At 45.5% G+C, this 12,299-nt stretch overlaps 1 pseudogene; it reads left to right on the top strand.

Annotated features, from left to right (window-relative positions):
- The first annotated feature begins 4,046 nt into the window (after positions 1-4,046).
- LOC102719816 lies at positions 4,047-6,816 on the top strand (annotated as a pseudogene).
- The last annotated feature ends 5,483 nt before the right edge of the window (positions 6,817-12,299 follow it).

Here is a 12,299-nt window from a genome sequence, read left to right as displayed (position 1 = left end):
GCCAAACCCATATTCCTGCAGGCTAGCCTCATCTCGATCCTAGCTGGCTTCGAAGCAGCGAACGATCGATCGGGCTGCTGTGTGGTAAACCTAGCTGTGCCAACTACATGCATGCCAAGTGTGTTCCCTTTCACTGTAAGTTCTTTATATCTCATTCTCCCTGCCTTACTAGCTTGGCTTGTTTTTTTTTTCTATTGATTTTAGGATAACCCGTTTGAGAGTACACATGAATGAATTAAGTAATGTAAAGTTGAAAAATAGATTCAACATATTTTTTCAAGAAATTCGTATATAAAAGTTTTTACAAAAATCTTGCTGAACAATATGTAGATGTTATCTCCTTTTTTTTAAATAAATGTCACCGGAGGGCCGGCAGAGCTTCCCCACCTGAATTTTTATTTATGATTGTGCATCTGAAAACCCAGGCAATATTTTTAGATAGATTAGGGCTGACATTTCGTAAACTATGTATTATGTCGTTATTGAGGAACGCACGTAAGAATGTGACTAGTGGCCGGCTACTGAAACAAATTATAATACACCCAATAAGATAAAATAGAAATACAAAACATTTATCATGTCAAGAAATAGGAGTTATTAAAGTGCCTTGGCAATATGCTTATGTATAGTACAGAAGCCCATAAATATATATAAGCAATAAGTTGTCACGGCCTAGCTATCTGGAAAAATAATACAATTAGTGATCCGGACATCATAGGTATATAATTTTTTTTGTAGTTGTAAATCATTGAAAAACACAACATACCACCAAGTGGTAGTATGAGTAGTATGAATATTGACCGTACAAAAAATATACATCTGCAGGCAGTGAGTAACCCATTTATATAGGCGTATAGTGACTGCCTGAAGCTCAAGGCCTGCCGAAATTGGCAATTTTGTACATGCGAACTCACTACTACCTACTATAAAATTGGGTTTCCATAATTCCATGGGTGGGTTCCTAAAGATACAAATACGGAGTATTAAGGAACCGTCCGTGAAAAATATTTTTCTAGGTTTTGATTGTAGTATATATAGTCATAAAAAGAAACCCAAAAAACTGTTTTACATTTTACTAGGCATCTTAAGGCTGTGTTCGGTAGATGGGATAAGTTAACTTATGTCCTGGCATAGAAAATATAGTAATAGATTAATACATGATTAACTAATTATTAATTATTAAAAAAATATAAAATAGATTAATATGATTTTTTTAAAATAATTTTCTTATAATTTTTTTTTTGCAAAAAGTACACCGTTTAGCAGTTCGGGAAGCGTGCATGCGGAAAGCGAGAGTAGCTTAGTTAGCTAACCGGTGCTGCCGAACGCAGCCCAAGTCACAAAGTCACGTGTTTTTTGTGCAAAATATGCATGTGTGTTCAGTATATTAAACTTGAGCTAGGATCTCTCACTTCACGCTTTGCCTCCTACCATCTCATCTGTAAAGCACTTCGTGACAATGGGATAAATGCTTTTGTTATTCCGTTGGTTTCTTATGTGCTTATGGTTGAATTTTCCTGATGTCCCAGAGCTACAACTAAGTTAACATATAAGTTATATTGTTTATGATAAAAATTGTAATGATGCATAATTGTTGCCATGGATAGTACTAGTGCTTTATCTTCGGTCTGGTATCGGTATAGTGGTTTTGTTACAGACGATGGGTTCACGCCATCATCTTTAAGCAGGCCCTCTTTGGTGTTGTTGTAGAAGGTGCTATCATCCTCCAGTCCTCCACCCTTCCCTCTTGCCTCTCTTCCCTATCTCTCTCCACCTCTTCCTTCCCTCTCCCAGTGTTCTCTAAGGTAGAGGCCGACCTCATCCACAGGAAAGGCAGTGGCCCGAGTGGCCCAACGCAATGGGAGGCAACCAAATTTGGACACTCAAGATTGGTTGCTGCCGCCTCCTCATCAAGCTCAAGCTTTAGGTCTCAATGAAAGGAGCTTCACCATCAAATGTAGACAGTCTAGGGTGTCGGTGTCGTTGTCGTTATTGTTGGTAATATGAGAACTAAAGTTTCCTTATCAAGTGGCTCATGGCACATCAGAAGCCGTCCAGGGCCTAGCCGAGAGGGGTCGGACTGCAGCAACCCCCTTCCCTTGAGAAATTAGGGCAACACGATGCACGATGCCCTCCAATAGGGGACACTATTAAAGATTGGTAGCGAGCACGCCGTGGACAGGAGTCTTGAACGAGGGGATTCCTCACCTACTACATTTAATGTTGAGCATGTGTAGTGTTAGGAACACACAACGCCTGACATAGCCTACCCCACGCGACAACATTAAAAGATATGGGAAAGACACTTATCATCATCACCCCCAACTCATGATGACTAACAAGTAGTATTGGGCCAAATGACCAAAGCTTGCATTCCACCAAAGATCATCAGAACACAACAAGAGTAGGGTATCATGCCTTCGTGCAACCTGAACATGTATAATTCCCTGTGCCTTCTTACACTCCCTAGTACAAATCGGAGACCTCACATTTTCCCTTGAGAAGCAAGCAGACATAGGGGCAGCCTGACACCTACACGCAGGGCGTGTTGTTGATGACCGATGGTAGTCCACAGATGAAGAGAGTCTCAAGATGCAGGACACCTGACATGGTCTACACCATGAGACGACATTAAAAGAGATGAAAAACATGCAAGTCATTCCTTGGACAGGTGTGGAAAAATGTCCATCCCCTCATATCAGTCTCATTAGTCATGTAATCATCATCACCAGATCTCATGATGACTAATGGGTGATGTTGGGCTAGACAGTGCCACCTACCACCCCTTCCCGCTATCCGGGGGTCCACTAGTCAAAGATTCAGCAATGTCAGGGGAAGATCAATGAATACGTCATCATCGTAGATGTGTGGTGCATGCAAGTCCGATAATACATCATGGGACATCCACCAACTTCTGGCACCACCAGTCACATCACATGTTGCATTAGCAGAGATGGGATGTGTCATATTAATGGCTTCCCTAGAAGACGCAAGACGTATTTATTATATTCCTATAGCCACACTCTCCTCGAGGACACAGTGGTATCCTCTTAAGACAACCAAAGGAGGACCTCCCGATGGGAGAGGGGATTCCGATCGATCCAGATCTCGAGAGCGAAGCTTGAGCTCCTAAAACGTGTGTTTCACAAGAGATCATCATAACACAATAGGAGAGTGCGGTATTACACCTCTGTGCAGTCTTCCTCGTGCCTTCCCGCACTACCAGTTACACACCGAATGCTAGGATTGTAGAACTCACACTTTCTCCCTTGCTCCCTAAGTCGAATACAAAAGGGGGTCCACAAATTCCCCGCTAAAGAAGTCGCTAGTCATCGTCATCCTCCTCCCAATGTTGTCATTGATCGTGCCATCCACAACTCTAGAGAAGGTGAGACACGACGGAGAAGGGCAAGGAGGCAATAGCGGGAGAAGGTCTAGGTCCCACTATGATTTTTTTTTATAGTTGCAATACCTAGTAAATGTTACGCGTAATGCCACATAGGACAAATACCACCTTCAAAACCACTCAAGGAGACAAATTAAGGTAGTGTTGATACCTGACTTTGCGGTTGAGGGATCGAAATCAAACTTAGGCAACAGTTGAAGTACTTTTTACGTACAAACACGATAGCTGAGGCAATAAAGGCTTCATAATGTATTGTATGTTTTAGTTAGATCATATTGCCAATGTATGTTATACTCCCTTTGTATTTTTTATATAACGTTCTGTATTTTTTATATGACGTTATTGATTGTTAGATCCATGTTTAACCATTTGTCTTACTAAAAAATATATAATTATTAATTATTTTATTATAATACGATTTATTATTATAGGAACTTTAATTATACCTTATAATTTTGCATATTTAGATATAATTTTTGAATAAGACAACCGGTCAATCATAGATTTAAAAGATAACGGTGTCATATAAAGGGAGTATGATTTATCTAATTAGGGTTACTAATCACTCCATTAATTTGTTCCTGGCAGCTAGATTAGCACGGTGTGAGCTGCAACACTGTGGCGGGGGCGAAAAGCGAAGATGATGAACGCTGCTGCCGTGGTCTCAAACTTCATCTTCAAATGGAGTCAGGAGAAATACATCTTGCTTCGCTTCCGAATCCTAATGGCAACCCTCATGGTGGTGTACCTCTTGGTGGTCTACACCACATATGTAGCCCCCATGTATCTGGGTGAGCGCGTATCCAGCCTGAGGCGCACGCAGGCCGGGAGCGACGCCCTGCTGCTGTACGTTCTGGGGGCCATGCAGGCCGCGCCCATGAGGTACCCGCTGTTCCCGGCGTGGGCGATCGCGCTGGTCAGCTTCCGCTCCAGCGCCAGAGGCCTCTCCGAGAGGTACAGCACGCACATCGAGCTGGGGAACGTGGCCAAGCTCCTGGTGGTGGCGTACATGAACGCGTCACGGGGCACCAGGATTGGGCGCGCCCCGCTGTGGATTTTCTGGGGTCTCCTCCTCCTCAAGTGCTTCTACAGGATCGTGACATGCCAGCAAGCATCCGATACCCTGTGGAATGGCCGGAGCTCAGAGCTTCTTCAGGCGTGTATGGGTCCTGACCAGGACCCGAGCAACTTTGACGACGGCACTTCTTCTTCTTCTTCTTCAAGCCCAGATGGCGACATGGAAGGGTGCAGATACTTGATCTATGGAGAGTCAGAGCCAGAGGAATTCTCCTGCACGTGTAGCAAGACTAGCAGAGATCTTGATATCAACAACCTGCGGTCTCCGGTTACATTGCAAAGATGCGTTCGGGCCTTCAAGGAGGATCCGTGTGTGGACCCGAGATATAATCTGAACTTCGTGTGCCTGCCCTTTGCCCTGTCTCGGTTACTCCGGTGTAGGCTGGAAGGGGCAACGCTACATGCAGGCACGGTTTCCATGAACCGGAAGCTACTGATCCACCACAGTTACAAGGAGAAGGAGCTGGACCTATTCGACATCCTGGAGAGGGATGTTCTGTTCCTCAAGCATTGTCTACTGACCAATTTCCCGATGATCTGCTCGTATGGACTTCTCTCGCTCGGCTCCGGTTTCATACTGGCCGCACTCAAGTTCAGCGTGGCACTATGGCTTTCCGGTGATTTCTTTTCAGCAGCAAGGCACCAGCTGTCCGAAAACAGATCAAAGCATAATTTATCTGCTACTGATCTCAACATCACTGGGGTCGCCATCCTCTTCACAGCACTCTGTGATGGGCAAGAGATCACCAAGTGCTTCTTGTCCCGATGGACGAGGTTGGTCGTTTTGTGCTCCTGGGTGAAGAACTTGAATTCCATCTGGAAAGCGAGTCTTTCTCGCTGCATAATACCGTTGACCGTAGTAGTGCACACAGAGTTTGGACATATGGACCAGTATGCCTTCCTGGAATCATTCAGCCACAGTGCATCCAAGTGTGGGCTGTTGCACTCACTTACTGGGGAAATGACCGCAGATGGCAAAAAACTAACCTTACCCATCAAGATCCCTGGTCAAGTAAAGACTGAAGTACTCTCTGAAGCGCTCCAAGGACTACGCAACCTCGATTACGTCCATTCACTATCTAGAGAATGCTTTGCACCGGTCCAGCACGACGCCAACGCAGAAGCACCAGCGGAGCAGTACTGGTCCGAGATCATCCAAACCGCTGGGGCATCCGGCTGCTCCCGTGTTATTCTGGTCTGGCATATCGCAACAAGCCTCTGTGAGATGAAGCTTGCACAAGAACATGGTGTTGACTTGAGCAGAAAACCTGGATGCCTCCACTTTTCCCGTACATGCCAACGGATCCGATATTTAGGTCGTCCTTACGGACCTTACCTTCTGGATAAGAAAATGCTGGATGATGAACTATGGAAGAAATACTTGGTAGCGAATTCCTTGTCGAGGTACTGTGCGTACCTGCTCGTCTCAAAGCCCGACCTGCTGCCCGGGAATATCTGGGTCTCCAACAAGGCCTTCCAGCAAACACTTCTGTGTGCTCGTAAGATGCTCCATGGCTGTAAATCACTCCAGGACAAGTATGATAAGCTCATCGCAACATCACAGGAAGAAGATAAAGCAGTTTCAGCCACAGATGAGGGTAGTGAAATATTGCTACAAGGCGCCAATCTGGCCAAAATTCTCATCTGTCATGAAGGCAAAGAGAGGCAGTGGGAGATCCTAGCCAAGGTATGGGCTCGCTTGCTTCTGCATCTTTCGCCCAGCTCCAATGCACAAGCACATGCCAACGCCTTTGAGTCCAAGTACTCCCCGGAGCTGATCACCATCATCTGGGCACTCTTCTCACACTGCGGCATCGACAAGAGTGAACTGTGGGATGTGGCACCGTCAGATTTGGTTCCTGGACCATCTGAGCAAACCACCCAGCAACCTGCCGCAGAAAGTCAAGAGACGACTGGACCATCAGATGCCCAAGTTCACAATATCCACCTCTGGTCCACCAGCCGCCAACTTGCTGGTGACCTTGAGGATGGTGGTGGAGAAATTCAGGAAGTTAGCAAGCATGGTGGCTAATTAATCCTCCTACATCCTCAACTCCCCTGGTGCATGAGCTCTGCTTCCACTACATATTCACTAATATTTTTTTTTTCTGCGAGGAGTTTTGGTATATTTCCAACCCTTCATTTCATCCAGACAATTTGTATTTGTTTTGCTGCTGATTGTGACCAGTGTGGAAGTGTGGTTGCTGTTTGAACATGGTGTGCGATTGAGAATTTCTAGTGAACCAAACTAAGTATATTGTTGTGTGTGGATTGTGATTGTATTGGTCACTGCAAATGTTAAACCCTTTGGATTTGAATAACAATAGTGTGTATGATGCTACTGTGTGATTTATATAGTTTAATTGTTTTTATATATTCTAGTATCTCCTTGTGCATTCAGATTAGCTGTACTCTTGTGGTCTTGCCCTCCCTCCTGTGAGGAGATTATTAAGATGGGTGCTCAGGATTGTTTGTTCTGTGTGTGTGTGTGTGTTTTGGGTCAAGGTGTGTAAAATACTCATGGTTAACCTTGCAGTCAGGTAGAGCAAATGGCTCATGACCTGGCCTGTTTTATTCTAGTTTGATTTTTATTCATAGGTAATTTTAGTACAGTCAGTTACACCCCCAAGCATTATTACCTACAAATTCAGAAATTTCCAGAAGCGTCCTATTAAGCAAGCAGCAGCAGCAAACCATAAAAGAAGTTACGGTACGTGGTTGCTACAATGCTTGTTCAAGAGAAGCAGTTTCCATTTCGTGTCTGACTGAGCAACTGGTCACACTATGATCGAGCACCAGCTTCACTAGAGCAGACATTTTTGGCTCGCATTATACGCCATATGTTCCTTAAGTTTGCCAAACCTTGTACACAAATGTGTGTTTAACTAACCTGCTCTAACCTCCTTTAACTCCTTATATCTCAAGATAAGAACCCAAAAGGCCAAAACCATCAATAAAATCATCAATTTGGGTTGCGGAAAGCCCTGCATCGATTAGCGACGATTCCAAGGATCATGCATAATAGTAGTCAGAGTTGTGTCCTGGACAAACAAATCCCCACATGTGCTCTGTGGATTTTTTGAAGCAATTTCTGACAGGGTTAGGAACTACAAACCCAACTACATCCATCCTACACTAAGTTGCAGATAACCGCAAATCAAACATTCAAACTAAGTAAACTGAGAATCATGCTAACCTGCATCGTTTTCGTCTCATCGACAAAGTAAAGCCGGCCCATATCCAAACTAGGGTTTCCAATCGGCGGCAACGGCATGGTAGGGGTCGTCTGTGCGTGGGTGTGGCGAATGGCTGAGGAGGGGGGGGGCGGGGGGTGCACCTGACTGATTGACGGGGATGGATCGCGGCGGCGTGCTTCAGTCATCGGCAATGCGGCTCCGTCCGCCGATCGACCTAGGACTGCCCCGGCGGCGGTGGACGGTGGCCCGGAGAATAAGACTCTGCGGCGGCACCTCAAGCGAACACGATGACCGGAACTGGAGATGAAAATCTCTCCTCTCCTCCGTCTCGCCCCCATCGCCGCCGGTCCGGACCAGGTCGGTCACCGACACGACGACTCCTCCCGCGAGCGAGAAATTTCACAATATATAATCCAATTTTCACCGCCTTCAACATTTACCTCTCAATTGGTCTTATCTTCAGATTTTACCGCTGCCGAGCAGGCGAGCAGCGGGATTTACTTCTTTCCATGCCACTTCCACCCATTTTCTCATTTGCTAAAATCCATTCACAATTTTCTTTTATGACCCCACATGTCAGATGGAGATCGAGATATGCTCCCCGGCAGCGCTGCTCTGTGCCGCCTGTTGTTCGCGGCAGCGGCGCCGTCACGAAACTTTCCGCCGACCCGTCTGTCCTTGCCGCTGCAAGCCGCCTGTGCCCCTCTAGCGGTCATGCTCCTCCATACGCCGCCATCGGGGCCCCTCCGTCCGCTATGCCTACAGGTCGAAGCGGCCACGGCCTCTAGCGCGTGCACGCACGTACGCAGGTGTCGCTCAAGTCAACACGGCCTGCACGTGCATTCAACAAAGGTGCCTCATTTTTATATGCCAGAACGTTTCTAAGGCCATGCACCACTCGTGCAGTGACATGGCAGGAAGTTTCACATCTCCATGTCCAAGATTCCTCTCCAACTCGGATGGATGCATGCCCCAACCAAGCTCTTCGCGTCCTCTATAAGTCACCTATTCCTCGTCAGACTTTTGGAAAAGTTGTCCGCCTGGCCGCCGAGCACCTCCGAGATTTGCCTAGCGAGGTGAGGGGAGCGTCTGGCCGCCGAGCTCCTCCGCCGCCGCTTGGAAGCGTCGGACGCCCGCCGAACTCCTCTGCCGCCGCTGGGACGTGCCAGCCTTCGATGCACCGCCGTCGCTGGAACGCGAGCTCCTCCGCTGCCGGAATGCAACGCGCAGCCGCCGGGACACGTCTAACGCTTGCCGAGCTCCTCTGCCACCGCTAGGACGTGCTCCGCCGCTGCCGGGACCCGGGCGCCGCCGCCGGGACATGGCCGGCCTCCGACGCGCCGCCATCACCGAGATAACGGGAGAGGGGACGGAGAGACCGAGAGAGAGGGGAGAGAAGAGAGAGAGGGAGATAAGAGAGGAAAGGTAAAAAGTAGCAGGTAAAGTGTGTACAGTTTGTGGGACCCACCTAGAGCCCCGTGCACTATGGTATAAGTGTCCTGTGTGTAGCTTTGTCCTACGTGGCATATCTTTTTGTCTAGGGGTACTCCATCAAGGAGCTCTTGCTATGCATGCCCTATGGAACAAACCGGATGCTCTACCGTCCCGTTCAAAAGTTAGTACAGTGATATTGGGTGTATTTTCAGCCGTTCGATTTGCAATGAGCGCACAAGATCGATCGTTACAGTACTGATAAACAGTGCATATGCTACATTATTTTTACTATGATTATAGTGTTCAAAGTCAGAGTAACATAGCGTAAAACTCAAGTTACTGTGTGTTTTTATGAAGTCAGAGAATCTGAATTTCTAATGGAATGGTTGGATGCAGACGTAATGAATTGCTTTCAGCTTGTTCTTGTCGGTATGTTGTAATTTGTACCGTATGAAAATTTTGGAATGTAAGTTACGATTTTACTTCCAGTTTGTTCTTGTGCGATTGCAATTTGCAAATATGATGAATTGCTTTCCAGCTTGTTCTTGTCAGCTTATTTCTTTTTCTATGAACTAAGAACAAATCTTGAATACATGCTGCCAATTCTGATAACAAAGTTGTAGAGTTGTCTGACACGGTGGCAGTGAGGGGAAGCCGACGCGGCGCTGGGGAAGGCCGATGAAGCGCCAAGGAGAGGTGGTGGCGGAGGTGTTATATGTGTGATTGTTCGTGTTTTTATGGAAAAAAAGTCAAACGATATATTTATAAACGAAAAATAATTTATAAATTATATATATATATATATATTCTTAGCGATCTATAAGTCAATGTTGAAAATAAACTTCGATAAAAACATCTTAAAATCAACTCTAAATTTAAGGTTGAAAATTAAAATTTTAGTTTATAAGTATAAATATAAACGAAAAGATAAAATGCTATAGAAGAACTCTAACTCTCACTCTCCATAAACACGTGGGGCTATGGGTAAAATTGTCCGATTGACAGGAAAGAAAAAAGAAAATGTGAACTAACAAACGAGAAAAATAGGGTGAAAGTGGCACTGGAAGAAGTAATTCACACTCACAGTGGTAAAATCTGAAGACCGCACAAATTGAGTAGTAAATGTTGAAAGTGGTTTGAATTGTATGGTATATTTTGAAATTTCTCACATATATCATATGTCATCGTTAAGTCGTGGTTTCGTTGGAATAGTATCGATCAGATAGACTTCAATAAAATACCACTATTAATATAGTGCAAATAGCTAAAATATCATCTTCTTCATTTTTGCAATTTCCTTAATGTTTTGGGTGCTTATTAGCTTTTTTTTTTCTTTGACCGAATTTGCCCCTGGTTCCATTATCGTTCTCTCCACTCTATCTCGAACAACCGCGTGTGGAACGGAGCTCAGCGGCCGTCTGGGAGGTGGGTTGAGGCTGGTGGGAAGGCACGCGGCGGGCGGCGTGGAGGCCTGCTTGAGCATGCCACTTACCAAAGCCCTGCTTGCTCTTCACGAATTTCATCGGGAACTCATATGTAGGAAGATTCTCATCGCTGAAGTAGTGTTCCATCCACAAGGTTGGAACATTTGACGTCTGAATAAGCACAACATTTCAAAATATTCTGAGTGCTTGCAGGAATGCACGAAGCGATTGAATTGCTAAATAACACCCAAAAATCTAAGCATTCTCACACGAAACAATCATCCCTTGGCCGAGCGGTTGCAACACAAGCCCAAAAAAACGGAGCTCACTGACTGTAGCCCTAACAAAACATTGCGATAGCTAACAGAGGAATTGATCAGAAACCGGTGTACTTGCTTGACGATCTGGTCGCAGAGTTCGTCGGTGAGCACGACGCCACCCGGCACCCGCGGCAGCCTTGGGTGCCTCTATTGTGGACGTGGCACTCAGGGGAGGAGCTAAAGTACAACCATTGAGATCAGCCGATCCCGATGAGCTCCGACGAAATCCATTGTTATATTGTTTAGGTAGCTAAAATGATACTAAAAATTACTTAAGATTAGTGTATTCGGACACCGGTGACTGATGAACTAATTTTTTTAGCTCTGTCCCTGGTGACACCAATGATATTTGCGATGGCGGGGCCACATCCTCCTCTGCCTCAAGGTGTGGTGGCAGCGGGCCCTCCTCTACGACGAGACCCTCTGCCTCAAGAGGCGATGTTGGGCGGACGGCCCCTACACCCAGGGATGAACCCTAGCCTATTTGAGAGATAGGAGAGAAGATGTGAGATGGACTAGGCACAATTCGGTCTTTTCGATATCCAAAACATTAAGAAAATAGCAAAAATGAAGAAAGTGGTATTTCATCTGTTTGCACCATGTTAATAGTGATATTTTATTGAAGCTCATCTGATGGATGCTATTCCATCGAAACCCCAAGTTAACGATGACATATATGCAATTTTCTCCGCACAACATGCACATGCCAACACGCATCGCTGGTCATCCTCTTGTGCCGCCTCATGCCACCGGTCTTGCGGGTCTGAGAGGAGTGAGAGAGAGGGCATAGATCAGATAAGAGAGGAGGGAGAGGACAGAGGAGGGGAGAGAGAATGGCATGTGAACCTCACTTTTGTTTCCTGCCCCATAAGCGCCTAGTTAGCTCTGCGTCTAGTTACCACGTCTACGGGATGCTACCTAGGGACCTATTTTAATAGGGGTGTTAACGGATTGGATATTATTCGATCTGATCGGATCTGAATCCGCTCGAATTGAGGATACGGTAGGGGTTTGTAACTATTCGGTGGATATGGAGTCAGATTCGGATAATGAGTTGCCAATTCAGATGTGGATGTGGTATCGTTAATACTCAATGAATGTGGATTATTCGATAGTCATTTTGGTGGATAATCTAAGTTTTTTAGCCCATAAAACACCCAATCAATAGCCCAAGTATTTTTCATCCAATATTGAATAAGAATGCTTTGATTGCATGTACATATTACATCCTATCATAATAATCCATTTTCAAACCGATTCTATACCGACTTTGTGCCATTTACGACATCCGCAACAATCCACATCCACCTATATCCACAAAACATCCTCATCCGCTCCACATCCACTTAAAAATTATGGTTTAGGATACGATAAGACCACTATCTATCTGAATCCGCTCCGTTAACACCACTATATTTTAAACTGGTTTTGCAACATTGGT

Source organism: Oryza brachyantha, chromosome 11 (assembly GCF_000231095.2).
Source record: "Oryza brachyantha chromosome 11, ObraRS2, whole genome shotgun sequence".
Taxonomy (NCBI): Eukaryota; Viridiplantae; Streptophyta; class Magnoliopsida; order Poales; family Poaceae; genus Oryza; species Oryza brachyantha.
The sequence above is the reverse complement of the archived record's forward strand: the minus strand, read 5'-3'. Positions and strand labels throughout refer to the sequence as shown.